This window comes from Puma concolor, chromosome D1 (genome assembly GCF_028749965.1).
Source record: "Puma concolor isolate L17-30 chromosome D1, mPumCon1.1.hap2, whole genome shotgun sequence".
Classification (NCBI taxonomy): domain Eukaryota; kingdom Metazoa; phylum Chordata; class Mammalia; order Carnivora; family Felidae; genus Puma; species Puma concolor.
The window spans coordinates 24842588-24865468 of NC_141676.1; the positions used below are offsets into that span (position 1 = coordinate 24842588).

At 38.7% G+C, this 22881-nt stretch overlaps 1 protein-coding gene and 1 pseudogene across 2 annotated transcripts in view; both read right to left on the reverse strand.

Moving 5' to 3' along the window:
• Positions 1–22881, reverse strand: part of RAG1 (recombination activating 1) — a 1204476-nt gene that overhangs the window by 461017 nt on the left and 720578 nt on the right. The gene's annotated exons all lie outside the window — the stretch shown is intronic.
• On the reverse strand, positions 20948–22249 carry LOC112865590 (suppressor of SWI4 1 homolog pseudogene; annotated as a pseudogene).

A 22881-nucleotide genomic window follows, 5' to 3' on the forward strand; every position in this document is an offset into this window, starting at 1 on the left:
TTTCCATCTGGTTCTCCAAGCCAGGCTTTAGGTCTGGTCCTATTGTGGAAATGGAGGAACTTCCTCCAGACCACCAACTCCCAGGCTCCCTAGAGTTAAGAGGTCATTTGTCACGGTTCTCTGTGCTAGTATGAAGCCTAGCTCTCACATGTGCTAGGATAGGTGATGTGGGCAAAGGACGAAAAAAGGAGAGAACTTCATGAAAACCATTTGGGAGTCACTAGTTGGTAGCCTCCATGATGAACTTGCTTCTTCTCAGAGGGACGAGGGACAAAAAGCAGACATTATTTTACTTCAGCAAACTCAAGGAGGGGGAATAACTCAGCTCCCTTAATTTGAATACCAGAATTACAGAGATGGGTACAACTTTCTTGTCAAGACACTCTCAACAATACCAAATTATGGAAAGAGCCTAAATGTCCATCAACTGATGAATGGATAAAGAAATTGTGGTTTATATACACAATGGAATACTACGTGGCAATGAGAAAAAATGAAATATGGCCTTTTGTAGCAACGTGGATGGAACTGGAGAGTGTGATGCTAAGTGAAATAAGCCATACAGAGAAAGATAGATACCATATGGTTTCACTCTTATGTGGATCCTGAGAAACTTAACAGGAACCCATGGGGGAGGGGAAGGAAAAAAAAAAAAAAAAAGAGGTTAGAGTGGGAAAGAGCCAAAGCATAAGAGACTGTTAAAAACTGAGAACAAACTGAGGGTTGATGGGGGGGTGGGAGGGAGGGGAGGGTGGGTGATGGGTATTGAGGAGGGCACCTTTTGGGATGAGCACTGGGTGTTGTATGGAAACCAATTTGACAATAAATTTCATATATTAAAAAAAAAAGACAATAAAATAGCAAGATAACTGCTCAAAGTTAGAAGAACGCTGTATTTATGTCTCTTATTAGCAGGCTCCTGGAAGTGGGCAATTACTGAAATGTTTGGCCTGAAAAGAAGTGACAGCAGAAAACAAGGTCACAGGCGTTTGTAAAGTCACCTAAAAATTATGCCCTAGACAAAGCTCCATGAGAAGTAGGTCTTTGCATTTAACCTTAGTGCCTGAGAACAGTACCTAATAAAAAGTGGCATTCAATATATGACTGAATAAAATATTCTAGACTTCCAGTGATTAAATGACCTGTTGTCACTGAAGTCCAGAATTACTTTAAAAAGGGTAGATCTTGGGGGCGCCTGGGTGGCTCAGTCGCTGGGTTGCTGACAGTGCGAGCCTGCTTTGGATCTTCTGTCTCCCTCTCTCTCTGCCTCTCCCCTGCTTGTTTTCTCTCTCTCAATCTCTCTCTCTCTCTCTCTCTCTCTCTCGCTCTGGCTCTCACTCTCGCTCTCGCTCTGGCTCTCTAAAATTAATAAATATTTTTAAAAAGAGTATAGTGTGTGTGTGTGTGCGTGCGTGTGTGTGTCACACATTTAATTAGAGACTCAAATGGATCTATGGCCTAAATACAGTGAAGAATCACTTGTTTAGACCTAGAAATTACCATTTGTAAAGCTTCCAATTTGAGAATCAGGAAAGAAGGAAAACTCTCCTACCTCACAGCTGATCCCAGCTTGATATAAGAGTTAAGATTTTATACGACTAGATATTTGTTCCCAATTCAAAATTCTTTCTCCACTTAAATCCTTCTTACCTGGAACGTTCTTTCTCTGGGATAGCAGGGTCTATTTCATATTCCAACAGAGACAAACTGCTAACCATGCTATACTAGTGCCTTTCCCCGCCCAAACTATACAGTATTGTATCTCTTTGCATCGTCCTAACAGCACTAACACATTCCACTAATATATTTTTAATTTGTTTTAAATCTGACTTCAACTAGAATCTAAGCTCCATGAAGGGAGGAACCTTATCTTATTCCCTGCTGAATCTCCAATACTCAGAGACCAGCACATTGTAAACATTTAATAAACATTCGTGAATGAATGATGAATGAATGAATGAATGAATGAATGAGTTTAAGTATAAGAACTTTAAAAGGGAAGCTAGTTGCATTCTTCGAGTACCTTAAAACTCTGGCTGGTCTCACTCACAAAAATAAGGAACATATCCCAGCTCAGGAATTACAAAGACCCTTACACCCCACAATACCAAACTGTGACCATTTCATTCCAGGCTAACAGTTCAATATTTTTTGAACATCCACTATAATCCAAGTCTGTTATTAGTTCTTGAAGATAGAAAGATTAAATAAGGATTTCTGTTGTTTTCTCTGTTTGGAGGACAAGTGACATGAAGAGATGAAACTGAAATCAAAAGACTTCATCTCCAGATAGTGTTTCCAACACACTTAGTGCAAGAGGAGAAGGATGTAAGTGATTAAGCTCAAGTTTGGGGACAGTCTGTGAATTTTAATTCTCTCTACTATCCCTGTCTCTCATTGCCATGGATAATTGAAAGTTGGCCATATTGCTAGGTAACGCTTCATTCCCTGCATAACTTGGCACTTAGAAAACGTTTTGCAAGAGAAGCTATTACAGCAATTGTCCCATCTGGGGCGGGTGAAGGGTGGATATAAACTGACTCTTGATGGTATTTTTGCTCTTTCAATGTATTTATAAAATAGATTCTTCAAACTGGTTTTGAAAATCTTCAAACACAAAGGCTTAGTTGCTACACCTACAAACCTGTGTGGGCAGAGAAGTTTGTATCACTCCAGGTAAAGCGACTTTCTTCAGTCCTTACATAAGGGCACTCTGAGCAGTAGCCACTATGGCCCCTCATTTCCCTCAACATATGTGTGCCAAGGTAGTTATGTTCAAGGTATCATTAAACAAAGATCTGAAGACAAAAACAAACAAAACAAAATACAGAATGGTCTGAAAAGGTGCGGGAGTAGTTCTGTTTGCCCTGCAGACTTAGTGCTTTGGTGGAGAGGACTCACAGATTTTTCAAATTGTTTAAGCACCCCCGTAGTTCATCTCATCAACTTTCTCTAACCACCTTGCCTCCCAGGTCACTGCTCTGTCACTGTGACACAATACGTTTAGACTTTTCTAAAGCATGGCGTTTGAGACAACCCTTCTGACGTGTGAATGCCTGGGAGGGTCTGCTGTGTTCTCCACTCCTATTATAACAGCCATTCCCACACACTTTTTTAGGAAGGGATCTGCAGAGCCTCTAAGATATCACTCTGACCCTCTGTGGCACAGGAAGAGAAAGATTTTTCCAGCAAGAGGGAGAAACAGGCATTTTAGTCCCGGACTAAGCAAGATCTATTTGGTGTTATCAATACAACCATCAGTGTTTACTAGTAAGTCAATTGGGAAGAGGGTCTCTGCTGTACCTAAGGCATAGTTCACAAAGTATGATGAAAAATAAAATTCACTGATACCTGAAAACCCATCAGGATTTACAATTAAATAGGTCAGTATCTTCTGCTCATATTTATGTGTGCTGTTTCTGGTATCAGTATTTTTTTTTTGATAATCCTTTTTCTTTGGGTAGTAGATTGAACTTTCAGGGTATATTTCAGTTCTCCTTCAAATGCTTTCACTTCTCATTAAAAATTTTAGGGGCGCCTGGGTGGCGCAGTCGGTTAAGCCTCCGACTTCAGCCAGGTCACGATCTCACAGTCCGTGAGTTCGAGCCCCGCGTCAGGCTCTGGGCTGATGGCTCAGAGCCTGGAGCCAGTTTCCGATTCTATGTCTCCCTCTCTCTCTGCCCCTCCCCCATTCATGCTCTGTCTCTCTCTGTCGCAAAAATAAATAAAAACGTTGAAAAAAAAAATTTTTTTTTTAAATTTTAAAAAGAGAAAAAGCACTTTTATGTTTAAAGTTATCATTAGTTATGATATGGGTAAGATTCCTTGACATATCATTACCTAATGAGCTACTCTCAGGCAAGTGATTCCTACAAATTCATATGACATCTCCTGACTTCTTTCTTTTTTTTTATTTTTTTTAAAGAAGAGAAAACATACTTCTAATATAATCACTGAAATCATTTTTCCTTACCATCCTCAGAAATTCACAGAAGTCTCCTACTACACTAGGGAATTCGTGGAAATGCTGGTGTGGATGGATGATTCAGAGTACTGGAAATATTTGCTGACCTTCCTGATCAGATTCAAACCTGCTATGTGCACCCACAGCATCTTATATATCTCCTTTGCAGAACTCAGGACAATGGCAATTGATTATTTGTGTGGCTTTTGCTGACTAAGCTCTACATGTATGTCATTATGCTAAGTGCTTTGCAAATGTTATATAATGTAATCTTTAAAGTAACCCTGTAAGCTCGATACTTTCATTATTATAGAAATGAAAAATGTGTCTGTGTGACGCCAGGTAGCCCAAGGTCACATGCTTTGTAATTGGCAGTGTTCTGAGTGACCAAGAGTTACTTGACCTCAATGGACATGATCTTAACCACTATGTAAAACTGGCTTTCCAGTTGATAAACTAATGCCGGGTTTTTAATTTTTTTAATGTTTATTCATTTTTGAGAGACAAAGTGTAAGCAGAGGAGGGGCAGAGAGAGAAGGAGACAAAGAATCCGAAGCAGGCTCCAGGCTCTGTGCTGTCAGACGGAGCCTGACATGGAGCTCGAACCCATGAACCATGAGATCATGACCCAAGCCAAAGCTGGACACTTAACTGACTGAGCCACCCAGGCGCCCCAATGCCAGATTTTTTAAAATGCATTTTTAGTTGCTCTTTAGGGGTAGTAAATTGAAGAATTTACTGTCCATTTAGCTGTCCATGTCTTGGTATGGACTCCTCAAGACTGAGTAAAGAAACTGCATAATGCAGCAAAGACAAGCAGAGTTCCAAAGAGTAATAGCCACAAGGCAGTGTAGAGGATTTAGTTAGAAATGTATAATACAAACCTTCAACTAAGTTTGTTGTCATTTATAGATTTAGAAATAGATACGCTCTTGGGGTGTGTTGGTGGCTCAGTCGGTTAAGGGTCAGACTTCGGCTCAAGTCATGATCTCACAGCTTGTGAATTCGAGCCTCGCGTGGGGCTCTGTGCTGACAGCTCAGAGCCTGGAGCCTGTTTTAGATTCTGTGTCTCCCTCTCTCTCTGCTCCTCACCTGCTCACACTCTCTCTCTCAAAAATAAATTAACATTAAAACAAAAAAAAAAAAGGAAATAGATACGCTCTCAAGTTTTTAATAACAAAGGAATAAAGAAGGTATCAAATTACCCTAAATCCTACTACTGAAAAATAACAAGTTATATATATATATATATGATCTTGTATATATATGTATGATTATATATATATATGGTTATATATATAGTGATCTTGTATGCGTATGTATATATATATATATATATATATATATATATATATATATATATAAAGGTGATCTTGTAAATCATTCTATCAGGGTAAGTAGACAGAATCAATCATAAGACTTCTATTTATAAAGACATTACTGAACATGGATTCATATTCTCCCTACTTTAAAAAATAAAATGTTGAGATTAATTTCAATTAAAATTAACATATGTAATAAAAATGTTGCCTTTTAGCTAAACTAAAATAGCTACTAAATTTAAAGAAGTGTTTCTTAACAGTAAAAGGTATTACTAAAGTATCTGGATACAAAATTTAATTAAGAACCGTGAGAAATATTGAGGTTGAAATAATTAGTTTTTAACTCCACTTTACAAGTTTAATCAAGTTTAAACTGTATCAACTGACTCTGCTATGAAAGATGAGGAGGAACAGTCTCCTTCCAATTTTCTTAACTATATTGAAATTTTAAACTGTCAGTGTTCTTAACATGTATTATCTTGTGTAATCATTATTTTAAATTTACTTAAAATTGATTAAATGCTCACTACCAGTCCTTTCACATAGATTCAGTCCTAAGGTCTTTATTATGAATTAATTCCTCTGTGGGCTGGATTTCATTATCAAGATTTGTTATCCCCCAAGAAAAATGGATGGGTGCTATAATTGCTGAATTCCTGCCTTTTGAGAATGTCTGTCTCTTGGCTTTATTTAAATAATAAAGACAATTTGGCTGAGTTTAAATTATTTGTGGTACTTTGTTTCATGCAAAAGATAATGTACATTGCTGCAGTTTTTGGTACATGCTATTGCTGAAGAAAACTTAAGCTTAAAATTTTCCTCTTCCTTGGTAACTTCCTTTTTCTGCCTAGACACTGACTTTCTTCTTTGTCCTTGAAAATCAGCATCCCCAATATATGTCTTCATTTTTATCTTTCAGTTTTATTTCCACACCATGCACGAATAGATCACATGTACTTTTGAAATGGAGAATCATGATTGATTTCAAGAATATAGTTCTGGCATTATTAAACAAATACCATGGTCACTTTTGTTTTTAAGTATCTGTTTAGGTACAATTTTTAAAATCTGAAGTAATTTTAATATTTCTAAGTATTTGTGACAATGTATTAAAATGGCAACTTTTTTTTAGATTATCTCTACAAGACTCGAAGTGGTTTGATCACATCAATGGTACCATCAACTGAAAGATACAACATTGTTTTAAGTTCAAGTAAGAATAAAGACATGTTGTCACCGATAAGGTGGTGTTTATAGTTAGATGTGTTCCAATTTAAAAAAGGTGAAAATGGGGGTAGGGGGGCAGGCATTAGAGTTGATGAAATATGAAACTTTTCTCATTTTTCCAGTAAAAAAAAAATCCAACCAGGTTCAGTAAAAAGACTTTACTGCACTTCAGTGACTGACCTAGTCACAGGTCCATCCAGAAGTCTCCACTCTCATGTCCTTTAATGCCCATCCTCATTTTTCATCCACCAAAATACCTTCCTCCATCCTAAAGTATGTGAAGGTAGAGGGCAGAGCTAGAAACCTAAGCTCACAATAACAACAACAACAAAACCAAATTACTTTCAAAAAAAAAATGTCTGCTTTCATGATTCCTAATATGGGGCATTTTAATTTTTTTTTTAATGTTTATTTTTGAGAGAGAGAGAGAGGGAAAGAGAGAGCAAGCAGGAAAGGGACAGAGAGAGAGGGAGACAGAAGATTGGAAGCCAGCTTTGTGCTGACAGCAGAGAGCCCAACGTGGAGCTAGAACTCACAAACCATGAGCATGACCTGGGCCAAAGTCAGACACTTAACTGACTGAGTCACCTAGGCACTCCAGGTATTGGATCATCTTAAAGTTTATTTATTTATTTTAAGAGAGACAGAGAGAGAGAGAGAGAGAGAGAGAAAGAGAACACTTGCAAGTGTGTGTAAGTGGAGGAGGTGCAGAAAGGGAGGGAGAGAGAAAATCCCAACACAGGGCACCATCCCACTAACCTGACCTGAGCTGAAATCAAGAGTCAGTCGCTTAGCCAAATGAGACACCCAGGCGCCCCTGATATTGGATCATTGTAAACAACCCATAATTTTCTTCCTTTCATTTGTTGGTAAAACCGAACTAATGGTCTATTCAGTCTACTGTATACCCAACATTTGGAATGACCCATTACACTGGGGTTGCACCTTCATTTTCTGTTATTCAATCTTAAGATTGATGGAATTAATATGACCTTTTGAATAGTGGGTCCTCTTTGACCATTTGTAGATTATCATAATAACATCATCTGAATGTCAGGTTTAAACTATATAGGAATATAGGGTGCCTGGGTGGCTCAGTCATTTAAGCGTCCAACTTCAGCTCAGGTCATGATCTCATGGTCTGTGGGTTCAAGCCCCATGTTGGGCTCTGTGCTGACAGTTCAGAGCCTGGACCCTGCTTCAGATTCTGTGTCTCCCTCTCTCAGTCCTTCCCCTACTCACACCTCTGTCTCTCTCTCTCTTTCTCTCAAAAGTAAATAAACATTAAAAGTAAAAAGTAATAATAATAAAGTATATAGGAACAAACTCTCTTTATTGAGAATCGTTTTATTTTGTTCATAAACACCCAAAAGAAAAAAAAATTCTTAACATGAATAATAGGATCAGGGGCTATGAAGAATGAAATTCACATTAAGAGGAAACTGGCTAGGGGCATCTTGGTGTCTCAGCTCGTTAAAAGGCTGACTCTTGATCTCAGCTCAGGTCAGGTCATGATCGAGTTCAAGCCCAGGCACCAGGCTCTGCACTGACAGTGTGGAACCTGTTTGGGATTCTCTCTCTCTCTCTCTCTTCCCCTCCACACTCTCACTCACTCTTTCTCAAAATAAATACATAACTTAAAAAAAAAAAAAAGAGGAAACTGGCTAATCCGGAGTGTAAATTATCCCTAAAGGATGGCTTAGGGAGTTATTTTAGCGCCAAAAGATTTTATTAGATGCTAAAGATATGGTTTCATGTCCCAGCTCCACAAGAAATTAGTGTGTTAAGATTTGGAATGTCAGTTAACCTCTCTGAGGCTGAGTTTTACATGGCCACTCCTGTATCCAGAGTAGATAGGAACAGTAGTTGATAGCTTCAGCGGGTATAAACCCAGGTAAAACTGAAGTGGTACTATTGCTAAAAGGAGGGTAAAAATTCAAACCGAGATATAAGTAGAAGTGTCTGTCACAAAAATATTTAAATAAAAACAAAGCCTACAAATAAAAAAATACTTTAAAGGTACAATGCCTTTTTGGTAAACACTATTTTTTTTATCTCTTAAATTTTCAGGCAGGAAGTGATAGCTTGTTTTGTTTTTTTGGTTTTATTGTGTGTTTGGTTGTTTTGTTACTGCTTCACAATCTTAATACCCTAGTTTAAGGAGGAAGCTCTGCCAAGCCAAGTTTAGTGACATACGTGAGTCAACCAGAACTGTAGAATAGTTCCATTTAAGCAACTTACGATGCCATTAGTGACACAGGTGAAGGCATTTAAAATGCATGTTAGTTTTCATCCTGCCCCATTCAATAAAGAGGCATTTTGTTGAAGCAAGGTGATTATCTCTAAGATATTGTTCTTTCATCAAATTTCCCAATTTAACCCACTTCTGAGTTCTCGAAGGGTTTGAGTAAAAAGTATCATAATTGAATTGCTTTAGCTAATGATATCCCCTGATGGGCAGGCAGGAAAGCAGAGCAAAGTTCTGCGCAGCTGAAGGTGCAATTTGGCCTGGCGTGAACACTCCTTTCTTATAAGAGATGGAAGGGGAAACAAAACAAAACAAAAACAAATCGCTTCTTGAACTGATATGTATTAAAGATAAATTTAAAGATCTCCTTAATGGTAAATTTTCTTAGAATTTATGCTGTCATAGTATATGGTGCCAGCTTTGAGTTTATGATATATTAAACACGTTTTGCATTGTACTTGAGCAAAAAAAAAAAAAAAAATTGAGGGAAGATACAACTTTTCATCTCAAAATGTCCTACATGATAACCCTTTCACTTCACAAAGCAGTGTGTCATGCAGTATGAAGGAAAATTTTTTTGATAAACAGACCCACTGTAACCCAGTTAATTAACTGGTCCAAATAAAGTGGCGGGGGGTTGTTTTCGTTTTTTTCTCTTGTTTTAAAGAGCGGCGGGAAGGGGCGCCTGGGTGGCGCAGTCGGTTAAGCCTCCGACTTCAGCCAGGTCACGATCTCGCGGTCCGTGAGTTCGAGCCCCGCGTCAGGCTCTGGGCTGATGGCTCAGAGCCTGGAGCCTGTTTCCGATTCTGTGTCTCCCTCTCTCTCTGCCCCTCCCCCGTTCATGCTCTGTCTCTCTCTGTTGCAAAAATAAATAAACGTTGAAAAAAAAAATTAAAAAAAAAAAAAAAAAAAAGAGCGGCGGGAATTATGGCTATGACTGATTGAAGCGACTGGCAAATCCTCTCCCCAAAAAGCTATTATAAAGCTGAACAACATACCAAAAACATAACAAAACAAAAATGAGGAAAAAAAATTCAGTGCTCCAAAAATCAACCAAAAGCAAAACATAATCTTAGAAGTATTTATGGTTTAAAAACGATTGGACATGAAATAAGAATAGTGGCGGTCTATGGCATTCTGGCCTGGGCAAGCTCCCATCTCCCCCACTCCCAACTCTGCACAGTGGTTCTACTAGGATGGTCACGACACAAGGATTATCAGAGTCTTTGCAGCAAGAAGAAGGGGCTCACTTTATTTGGCTTGAGAGTTAACACCCGTGCCCAGCAACAGTATCAGTGGATATGACTTCTCAGCGGTAGGAGAGTGGGGGTGGGTGGTCAACATATCATGTCTACAAGCTTCATATTGTGTACTAAGACTGATCACAGCAACAGGAAAGAAGCAGCAAAGTATTTCATAATATAGGACTAACAAAAAACTTCCAAATTTGATGAAAATAAAATTTACACAACCAAGAAACTCAACAAATCTAAGCAGGATAAATACAAAAAGATCCATATTTAAAGACATCATATTCAAACTATTGAAAAACAAGGTCAAAATCTTGAAATCGCAAGAAAAAACAATTCATCATATACAAAGGAGCATAGATATTACTGTTTCTCATCAGGAACAATTGAGGTAGTGGGATGGCACATTCAATGTGGTAGAAAAAAATGTGATTGACCAACAAAGACTCCTATACATTGCAAAACAATTCTACAAAAATAAAGGTAAAATTAAAAAAGAAAATTTTCTGCTGGCAGATTTGCCTTACAAAAAATAATAAAGGAGTTTTTTCAGGCTGACCAAAAATGACACCAGATTGCAAACAAAAGCCACAGGAACAAATTAAGATTACAGGAAGTGGCAAAAACAAGAGTTAACATAAACAATACAAAGTTGAATTTGTTTTCTATAGGTTTATATAAATATATAAATATGTTTTTCTCTCCTTTCTTAACTTTTATAGAAAGACAAAGATTATATAAAGTGTTAAGAATAACACTGTATTGCTTGGGCTCATAATACATAAAAATATATTTTACAGTAATTGCAAAAAGGAAGGGAGAGGGAATGAACGTATTTTGGAATAAGGTTAGAGAATTTAACCAAAATTGGGTTAGTATTAATCTACAGTGGCTTATGATTAAGTTAATATGCATATTATCATCCTTAAAACAACCATAATAAAATAACCAAATGAACGTACTGAAAAGTGGAAATTCTACATTAAAAAATACTTATTTAGTACAAAAGAATGCAGTCTTGGAGTAACAGAGAAAAAAAAATGACAAGATACATTAGAAACTAGAAGGTAAATTACAAATGACAAAGATCAATCAACCATATTAATAATTACATTGAACAGAAATAGTCTAAATACCCCAATCAATAGGCACTGGTTGTTAGACTGTATATGGAAAAAAAAAAAAAAAAAAAAGCAAGGCCAACTGTAAGCTGTTTACAAGACATCTGTCTTAGATGAGGAAACAAGAACAGATTATTTAAAATAAAATGATACAAAAAGATTTATCATGACAACAATAAACGTAAGAGATCTAGAATGTTATATTAATAAAACACAAAACAGACATTAAGGACAGAAATATTATATAATTTCAAAATGATAAAAGGGTCAATACATCAAGAAGATACAACAATTATATAAGCACCAACAACAATGGCCCAAAATATATGAAACAAAAAACGGACAGAATTGAAGGGAGAAATAGGTGATTCAACGATAGTTGTGAGAAAGTTTGATATTTTACTCAGTAAGTGATAGAACTGCTCAGAAAAATTAGAAAACTATATAGAAGACCTGAACAAAAGTATCAACCTAACCAATATCTATAGTTAATTCCACCCAACAGCAGAATCCACATTCTTTTCATGTACATTCTCCAGGATAAAACAAGTCATACTACATGTAAAAGTACTGAGGAGCACTTGAATGGCTCAGTTGGTTAAGCACCCAACTCTTTTTTTTTTTTTTTTAATGTTTATTTATTTTTGAGAGAGACAGAGACAGAATGTGAGTGGGTTAGGGGCAGAGAAAGAGGGAAACACAGAATCCGAAGCAGGCTCCAGGCCCCAAACTGTCAGCTCAGAGCCCGACATGGGGCTCAAATTCACGAGCTGTGAGATCATGACCTGAGCTGAAGTCGGACGCTCAACAGACTGAGTCACCCAAGCGCTCCAAGCACCCAACTCTTGATTTCAGCTCAGGTCATGATTTTGTGGGCATGAAATCGAGCCCCACATCAGGCTCTGCATCAACAGCTTGGAGCCTGTTTAGGATTCTCTCTCTCCCGCTCTCTCTGCCCCTCCCCTTCTCCCTCCCTCTCTCTCTCCCTCCCCCACCTCTGTCTCTGTCTCTCTCTCTGTCTCTCTCTGTCTCTCTCTCTCTGGCTCTCCTGCAAGATAAATATTTTTTTTAAAAAGAGAGAGAAAAGTACTGAAATCATACATAGTATGTTATCTGATGTGATACTATGATTTATAGGAAATATGTATTTGGTCATTCAGATGACCAAAATATATTTTTCATATGTATTTGGTGTGCATCCATGGTTACTGGCTTACAGCTACCAAAACCCTTGGAATTTCCTAAGTGTTGAGAGTGAACCAGGTATCTTTTGTTATATTAATGAAGATTACTTTTGGACCCCACCCAAGGGCAGGGGCTGGTTGCCAGAAGGACCAACCATGTAATTAGAGGGTTGAAACCTTCAGTCCCACTTAAGGGGATACAGGTTGAACCAGCCAATGGCCAAGGACTTAGTCAATCATGACTATGCAATGAATCCCCCTTAAAAACTCAAGGTGACTTTGTTAAGAGAGCTTCTGGGTTGGTGAATATGTGGAGTTGAGGAGACAGTGACATACCTGGGGAGGGCACAGAAATTCTGTGCCCTTTCTCCACATGTCACCCTATGTATATCTCTTCTTTTGGCTACTGAAGTGTTTCCCTGAGTTCTGTGAGCCACTCTAGCAAACTGAAAGAACCTAAGGAGGAGGTCGTTGGAACCTCCAATCTGTAGTCTCAGTCTGTCAGCACATGGAACAGGCTGGGGCTTGCAACTGACATCTGAATTGGAGGGTGGTATACAAAAAGTCTTGTAAAACCAAGCCCTTAACCCCTGAATGCGTGGAATCTGATGCTATCTTAGGGTAGGGTCACAACTGAGTTGAATTCTTAGATGCTTCGCTGTTGTCCAAGAATTGCTTCGGTGTTATGTCAGAGGGGTGGAAACCATCATACCCATATGGGAATTGGATCTGGGACCCCAAAAAGAGTTGTCAGGGGATCTGACCACAATAATACATTAGAAGCCAACAACAGGAAGAAATATGGGTAATCTCCTAGTATTATTAATTTAAACACTATTCTCACTAACTCATTGACCAAAGGAGAAATAACAGGCAAAATAGAAAACACCCTGAAATGAATGAAAATGAAAACACAATACACCGTAATTTATGTGATGCAGCTAAAACTTCAAATAGAAATTTATACCCATATGGTCTATATCAGAAAAAAAGAAAGGTCTCAATAATGACCTAAGCTTCCATCTTATGAAACTAGATACCCATGAGCAAACTAAACCCTAAACAATTGGACACAAAGAACTAAAATCTATTAGAGGAGGTATGAGTGAAAGAGAAAGCAGATAAATAATTGAGAAGTCAGTGAAACCTAAAGTTTGTTCTTTGAAGAGTTAAAAAAACACAAATTATCAAAATCCAGAAAGAAAACAGGAGGCATCATTAATGACCCTACCAAAATAAAAACCTGTAAGGGATTATGATAAATAACTTTGTACCAACAAACTATATAACTGAGATGAAGCAGAAAATTCAGAAAGAAATGACCAAAACTGATTTAGGAAGAAAAAGCAAGTCTTAATATACTTATAAAATATAAAGAAATATAAAGAAATTGGTAATTGAAAACATTCCCACAAAGAAAAGCTCAGGTCTGGGTGAATTCTATCAAAGGACGGAATTATTATAATTTTTTTTACAAACTTTTTTCTAACGTAAGAAGAAGAAACACTTACCAACCCATTTTCTAAGACTGGCATTACTTTGTTACTCAATACAAGCAAGGATAACTCAAGAAAATAGTACAAAACAATACCCACCTTGAATATATATACAAAATCCTTGATAAAGTGTTAGTAAACTAAATAAAACATACACTAGAATTGTTTTAGTTAGCTCAGGTTGTTATAACAAGATACCACAGACTAAGTGGCTTAAACAACAGAAATTTATTACTCACAGTTCTGGAGGTTGGGAAGTCCAAAATCAAGGTGTTAGTCCATTTGGTTGCTGATGAGAGCACTTTTTATTTGGTTTGCAGACGGCATTTTTCTCCTTATATCCTGACATGGTAGAAAGCAGAGAAAGAAAAAATGATCTCTCCTGTCTCTTCTTATGAGGACACTAATGTTATCATGAGGGCTGCAATCTTATGACCTACTTACCTTCCAAAGACTCCATCTTTTTTTTTTTTTAATTTTTTTTTTCAACGTTTTTATTTATTTATTTTTTGGGGGACAGAGAGAGACAGAGCATGAACGGGGGAGGGGCAGAGAGAGAGGGAGACACAGAATCGGAAACAGGCTCCAGGCTCTGAGCCATCAGCCCAGAGCCTGACGCGGGGCTCGAACTCCCGGACCGCGAGATCATGACCTGGCTGAAGTCAGATGCCCAACTAACTGCGCCACCCAGGCGCCCCAAAGACTCCATCTTTAAATACCATCATGTTGGGGGTTAGGATTTCAAGATATGAATTTGGAGTTGACACAAACATGCAGTCTATAACAATTAACCAGATGCTACTTAGGAATGTAAAATTTGTTTAACATATTAAAATGAAATAATGTCATATACCATAATAATAGAATGAAATACAAAAACAGATGACCATCTCATTAAACACAGAAAAAGCACTGGAAAAATTCAAAGCAAGGATCCATGATTTTTAACAAAATATTTTTTTAATATTTATTTTTGAGAGAGACAGAGGAAAAAAAAGGAGAGACAAAGCATGAGCAGGGGAGGGGCAGACAGAAAGGAAGACACAGAATCTGAAGCAGACTCCAGGCTCTGAGCTGTTAGCACAGAGCCCGATGCAGTGCTCGAACTCATGAACTGTGAGATCATGACCTGAGCCAAGGTCAGACGCTTAACTGACTGAGCCACCAAGGTGCCACACCCCAAGGACCCATGAGTTAAAAAAAAAAAAAAAAAAAACATGATGAAGAATACCAACTGACTATGAATAATAGGAAACAACATCTTGAAGCTGATTTAATCTCTATGCATTCCCCATACCTAACATAACCCTTAGTGGTGAATATGAGCTTTCCTCCAAAAATAAGGAACAAGTCAAATATGTGCATTCTTGCCACATCTATTAACCTTGTACTGGAGGTTCCCACCATGGTTGACAAGAAAAATTAAAAGTAAAATTATCTTATTTGCAGATGACATGATCTTCTTCTAGAAAATACTATGGAATCCACTAATATTATTAAAACTAATTAGTTCATCAAGATTCAAGACTCAGGGGTGCCTGGGTGGCTCAGTCGGTTGAGTGGCCGACTTCAGCTCAGGTCATGATCTCGCGGTCCGTGAGTTCAAGTCCCGCGTCAGGCTCTGTGCTGACAGCTCAGAGCCTGCAGCCTGTTTCAGATTCTGTGTCTCCCTCTCTCTGACCCTCCCCTGTTCATGCTCTGTCTCTTCCTGTCTCAAAAATAAATAAAATGTTAAAAAAAAATGTTTTTTTAAAAGATTGCAAGACTCATTATTATTGCTGATGACAAATATATTAAAGCCAATTGTAGCAGTGAACATTACAAAAATGAAATTAAGAAAATAATTCCATTTATGATAGCATCAAAGAATAAAATACCTAGGAATATATTTACTATTCAAAGAAGAGCATAACTTCTACACTTAGAAGTATATAGCATTACTGGGGTGCCTGGGTGGCTCAGTTGGTTAAGCAGAAGCTTAACTCTTTATTTCTTTTCAGGTCATGATCTCGCAGTTCATGAGTTCAAGCCCTATATCTGGCTCTGCACTGACAGTAAGGAGCCTGCTTGGGATCTTCCCTCTCCCTCTCTCTCTGCCCCTCCCCTACTTGTTCTCTCTCTCTCTTTCTCTCTCTCTCTCTCAAAATAAGTAAATTAAAAAATACATATATACAGCATTACGGAATGGAATTTAAGAAGATCTAAATAAATCTAAATAGAACCATGTTAATGGACCTAGTATTCTCATAGGTCTGTATGTTAAGAATTAAACTATAAAACTTCTAGAAATAAGAGAAAGTCACTGTAACCTTGAGTTTGCCAAAAAAAAATTCTTATACTTCAAACGTGATTCATAAAATAATCAATTGATAAACTGAACTTCATCAAAATTAAAATTTTTGTGCTTAAAAAATATTATTATGAAAATAAAAAGTCAAGCCACATACTGGAAGAAAATATTTGAAAACAAAAAACAACTCAATGATAAGAAGACAAACAACCAATTTAAAAACCAGCAAAAGATCTGAATAGACATTTGACAAAAGATATATGAATAATAAGCACTTGAAAATATGCTTACATTATTAATCATTAGAAAAACGCCAAACTCAAAAAGAGATACAACTAAACACCCATTAAAATGGCTATAATAAAAAATTCAGATATTATGTCTTAGAATGCTGAAAAAGCAAAAACCATCAGGACTGTTTATGGGACGATTAAAATGATACAGCCAGTTTGGAAAATGTTTCTTAAAATATATAAACATTTATTTACCGTACATCCCAGCAATTTCACTTCTAGGAATCTATCCAAGAAAAATGAAAAGATAGATGCAAATGTGTGTGAATGATCATAGCATCATTATTCCTAATAGCCCCAAAATGGAGACGACCCAAATGTGTATCAACCTACAAAAATAAGTAAAATGTGGTAGACCTATACAACATAATAGTATTCAGCCATAAAAAGTAATGAACTACCAACGTATGCTACCACGTGGATGACCTCAAAGCCAGGAGAATAAATGACACAAACTAAAAGTACAAAATAAAATGTATGATGTTATTTCCATGCATTTTCTAGAGAAGGCAGATTTATAAGAAATCAAAGAAAATCAATAGCTTCTTAAGGCTAGATGTGGGAGCAGGGATTAACTTTGGGGGATGATGGAACGTTCTAAATCTGGATTAGGGCAAAGGTTGTACAACTCTAAATTTGTTTAAATTGTAAATTTATTACTTTTAAAGTTAGTTGAGGGGGTGCCTGGGTGGCTCAGTTGGTTAAGCACCTAACTTCAGCTCAGGTAATGATCTTACAGTTCGTGAGTTCAAGCCCTGCGTCGGGCTCTGTGCTGACAATTCAGAGCCTGGAGCCCGCTTCAGATTCTGTGTCTCCCTCTCTCTCTGCCTCTTCCCTGTTTGCACTCTGTCTCTCGCTCAAAAATAAACAAACATTAATAAATAAATAATCAATAAAGTTAGTTGGCAGAATCTACTGTTAAGTTTGGTGCATTTAGACTTACAAACTGATCATTAATTAATTAATTAATTTATAAAACCTAATTTCTCCTTGTTCTCATGGTGGAGTGTTGGGGGCAGGAAGAATATTATCTTTTTCCTTCTCTATCTATAGGCTTATTGTCTGCAATTCCTAGAATCTTTTCTTCTCCAGTTTGGGACTAAACCTTTTATTCAAAGATGATGCAGGAAATCCATCTTTGACAGTGAGCAACAAAGTAACCACATCAACAGAAAAGTTCTGTTTCATTGCAAGGATGCCTGACATTTGAGTCTATTTTTCTATTGTTGCCCTACTGTCACGGTCTACTTTGTAGATGAGGTTAAATAAAAGGCAGCATAATGTTATAGGCAAAAACTCAAGTTATAGAGACAGCCAAGTTCAAGTTTAATCATTTTTAATTCTGCCAGTTACTAGTGCAGCGACATTGAGAAAATTACTTGACATCTTTCATCCACAGATTCTGCCTCTAGAAATGAAAATAATGGATGTCTCCCTTATTCAATTGTTTTGAGGATTAAGTGAGATGTTACATATAAAGAACTTAGAATAGTTTTTGACGCTTCAAAATATATATGAAAAAGGACCACTTCTCACCTCTCCCACTATAATTCCCCTAGCCCTGATAGCATCATTCTCTCCTATAGAACTATAAAAATAGCTGTTGAATTGGTCTCTCTGCTTCTGCCTTTTTTCTCCTATGAACTACTATTCACAAGGCAGATGTTTCTAAAATGTAAATAAGATTATGTTACTCTCTTGCTCTAAAATCCTTCAGTGGTCTCCTATAAATCCCTAGATAATCTGGCTCCCCCTACGTCTCTGGCTTCATTCCTACCAATATCCTCCTTGATCACTGAATAACCTGACCTTACAACTCCCTAAACTATAGAATAAATTGTACCTTGAAGTATTTGCCCCTCCTGTTTACTTTCCTGAAATATTCTTCCCCCAGATAATCAAATAATTCATTCCTTCACTTTACTCAAGACAGATGACACCTTCTCAAGGACACTTTTCCTGAGTCCTCTAACAGAGCAAACTCTACCACTCTATGTACCTTTAAACTTACTTTATTCTTACTGTTGAATAATACACCTATTAATTTTTCTGTCAGCGTATAATTTTTGTCCCTTCTAGAATATAAGTAACATGAAGGAAGGTCCTCTGTATCTTTACTCTTGTTTTCTTAGGATCAACAACAGTGCCAAGTACATAGCAGGCTCTCAAAAAATGCCTGATAAATGAAGGAATGATAAATGGCAATACCTCAATATAATTAAATATCACTAAAATTGAATAAAGACCTTAGATGATTTGACTCAACATTAGCAACTACACGTAACATTGCAATCAATTTCCTAATCACACTCAGGTGACTGTATTAAACTCCTCTTGTCTCTTAAAACAGGGGCGCCAGGTGCCTCAGTCAGTGACCAACTTTGGCTCAGGTCATGACCTCATGATTCGTGAGTTCAAGCCTCACACTGGGTTTTTCGCTGTCAGTGCAGAGCCCACTTCAGATCCTCTGTCTCCCTCTCTCTCTGCCCCTCCCCTGCTCGCACTCTTTCTTTGAAAAATAAATAAACATTAAAAATAAATAAAAACAACACAACACACACATGCAAAAAAAAAAAAACAACTTGTCATTCATTGGATAACATGTTCACAGATCATACAAACACTTCTATAAAAATTAAATGGAAAACAAAATAATTCTCTATATAAATTCATTATTGACTTACTACTTTCTATTTCTGTTTCAATATTGAACAGTATAATTTATCCCCCTTAGGGAGTGTCTATATATTTTAAGACCTCTACACATACTACTACTACTCTGTTAAGAGAACAGGAATTTATACCTACACACAATTAATCATAGCTTCCTGGAAATGCTTTACAGACCCAATCATCCTACAGCTATTTATCTATTTCCTTGTAAATTACCTTCTTATAAAGTTAAGCTGTTTGAAACCTGACTTTTCTATTTCATATTTATTTTGTAACTACAGTAAAATCCTTCCATAAATCACAAAGTATGACCTCAAAACTCAAGTCTACAAAGTTCTATGGGAGCAAAAAAGAAGCACCTGGTTGGTAGAGATCCTAGTCTGGGGTACAGGATTTAAATCCTCTTAAGATTCAGCTGACTTTTGGAGCCATTAAGTGAGAGTTGATAACTTAAATAACCACAGTGATAATTCTAGGTCCCATGGTTAGACAGGCTCACCTGAAAAGTTATCTTTTTAATTGGTTCCATCCCAGGAGAATTCACTGGGCAAACAGAGGGCCATTAGGACCCACACCTAACCTCTGTGCTCACTTAAGTGGGGTTACTTTCGTGTTTGTTTCCATCTGGACTTGCCATCCTCTCCCCCTCTTATCCCACTATCCTCCACAAATATTTATACACCTTGGTTAAGGAGGAGGATGAGAAACAATCACCAAACTGTACCTTAATTTATATTAAAGAGGCTTTTGCTCAAATCTGTTTTAGTCTCACAAATGTTTTCCAAGGTAGGATTAGAATTTGTGGAATGTAAATAAATTACATACCTGTCATTTTACCTCCCACTCCAAGTGCACTGTCACCAAATGGAGATAGACACCAATTAAAAACAAAACTAAACAAACAAACAACAACAAAAAACCCTCACAAAAATATAAAAATGCTCTTAGTAGTATCTTTGAAGGCCTCTACTTCTTTACCAGCTGCGTCTGGACTGGGGGGCCCAGCAGGCTGTGTCCTCTTGGCCATCTTTTAAGAATATATCCTCGGGGCGCCTGGGTGGCGCAGTCGGTTAAGCGTCCGACTTCAGCCAGGTCACGATCTCGCGGTCCGTGAGTTCGAGCCCCGCGTCGGGCTCTGGGCTGATGGCTCAGAGCCTGGAGCCTGTTTCCGATTCTGTGTCTCCCTCTCTCTCTGCCCCTCCCCCGTTCATGCTCTGTCTCTCTCTGTCCCAAAAATAAATAAACGTTGAAAAAAAAAATTAAAAAAAAAAAAAATAAAAAAAAAAAGAATATATCCTCATCATGCTCCTTGCCCACCACCTGGTGGAAATATTCATCTACACCCCCAACCATTTCCTTCTCCTTCTCCTCTTCCTCCCCTTGCTGCTGCTGCCAAGTCCCCTCTGCTTCCTGAGCGGGACCCTAGGGTCCTGGGTATCACTGTCCCACTGGCCTCTGCCCATGCCCTCTTCATGCCCACCGGGCTCTTCCTCATGAAGGCCTCTCACCCATTCCTGCTTGTACTGGATGTTTTGCGCCTGCTGGGCCTGCCTCTGGCCTTGAGCAGCAGCTTCTCTTCCTCAGCTGTGAGGGTGACCTGGTGCTCCTCCAACCTCTTGTGCAGAAGCTGACACTGGGTGTTAAATGTAGGGGATGAATCACTGGATTCTACTCGTGAAATCATTATGCACTATATGCTAACTTGGATGTAAATTTAAAAAATAAATAAAAAGAATTAAGTTAATTTAAACAAAACAACAACAACAAAAACAGAAAGAAACTGACACCCTTCTGGATCTTGATGAGCAGCAACCCCATCGGAGACCAGACCTCAGTGAGCCACACTCAGCCACTACCATGGCCGCTTGGGGCAGCTCAGTCATGATATATGCTTACCCTGGGGCTCTGCCTCACTCTCTGGAATCCCCGCACCTGTGGCCAGCAGATCACCCATGTCCTGCGGGTGGCTCATGCTGGGGACCCTTCATAACCATCCCACGACTTGTACCCACAGGAAGGACTTTGATGCTATGAAGGTGGAAATCCAGCTCCCTGGAGTGGAGTTGCAGCTGATGAGAAGGTGGTGCTTCATGGTGTTTTGGTTCCCCTAGTACATGCTCATGGAGGGGAACCGACTCTGGCACATGGTGGCCATGAGCTTCAGGCGCATGCCCTGGAGGCCAAAACTGTTGAGCACCAGGAGGGACAGGCGGGCAAACAGCTGCTCAAGCATGCGGCGCCACTGCGGCGGCGAGGAGACATCACCAACCACCGCTTACTTGTTGATTCGGAAAGTCAAGGTGAGGCTTTGTGGAAGCTGCACGGGCTTAAAGTAAATATTGCTCCCCGTTTAACTCAAGATTAGGAAGTGCGTGACTCTGAGGGGCCCAACTACTGCCACAAAATTATTCAGAGAGTTTTTCTTTGGAACCTATAGACAGGCCGCGGTGACCGGCTCAGTGACTCACCGGGCAGAGCAGAGACACTCCCCAAACTGCTGCGCGCCAAAGGAACATGAAGGACTGCGGCTGCGCGGCCCAGACCTCCAGGGGGCGGAGCTGCACGTAGGCGCGCACTGCTGGTATAGACACGCCCATTCAGGGTACAGCCCTCTAAGTCAAGAGGGCTGCTGTACCGCTACTACCTCAGCTGGGCTGCTCTCTTCTGGTGCCAGTAACGAGTAGGGGGCAGCCTGCTGTTACATACACATACGACTTTAAAAATCTCAGGAAACAGACATTTGTTTCCTGAGTGGTGCACAGGATGGGGTATGCTGGGGGAGACAGGTAAAAGCAGAGTCAAGTTCTTGTTAAGGCATTGCGGGGCGCCTGGGTGGCTCAGTCAGTTAAGCATCTGACTCTTAATTTAGGCTCAGGTCATGATCTCATGATTTTATGAGTTCGAGCCCCACATTGGGGTCAGTGCTGACAGTGCAGAACCTGCTTGGGATTCTTTCTCCATCTCTGCTCCTCCCCTGCTCATGCTGTCTCTCTCAAAATAAATAAATAAACTTTAAAAATTAAAAAAAGAAAAAACCCAAGGCATTGCTTATGGGAGGCTTGATAATGCCTTCCCCTGGCATTCCAGAGCGCAATGCTTTCCTTCCTGATTACCTTCGCATGTTACTCAGAATCAACACATCTCCACCTTGCCCCATACAGCCGATGATACAGTGCTGCATGCTAGCAAGGATTTTCCTTAGATTGCCACTCCTGCAAACCCTGAACTTTAGCAGCTTATCCACTCAGGATCTCTGTCTTCCTGTCCCATCATGCATCTATGTGTTCTCTTGGTCAGTATTTTAAATGACTTCAGTTGGCTCTTTCTCCAAGTCACACACATCTGGTACTGGTGAAACATTTCCACTCCTTGTCCCTGGCCCCACTCATCACTTTAAGTATCTCTCTTTCCCTCTCTTCTCTCTCTCTCTCTCATCTCAAGCTGACAGCTACAACCTCTTGCCTTTATATTCCTTAGTAAGACTCGACTGTGTTACTCCCCTACTATTATAAGAAATATATATCAAGCACTCCTAAGGGTCCCATAGAAGCCCTTTTCAGTAGAATTGAGGTTGGGGACAGGCACCTTCTGCTTTGCAGTGGCAGAGACTCACAGCACACACACAACTCTCCCCAAAGAAAAAGCCCCCAGGTATCCTCTCTCCATCCTCTCTCTCTCTCTCAATGTATTTATGTTCTTGGTGACTTTCTAGAACTCTGAACTTGTTTTTAATATTTCCCTTGAAAACTTCCCATTGCTCTGGCATATCACTTCAGAATTTTGTGTTTGGTATGATTTGGTCTTGGTTTAACA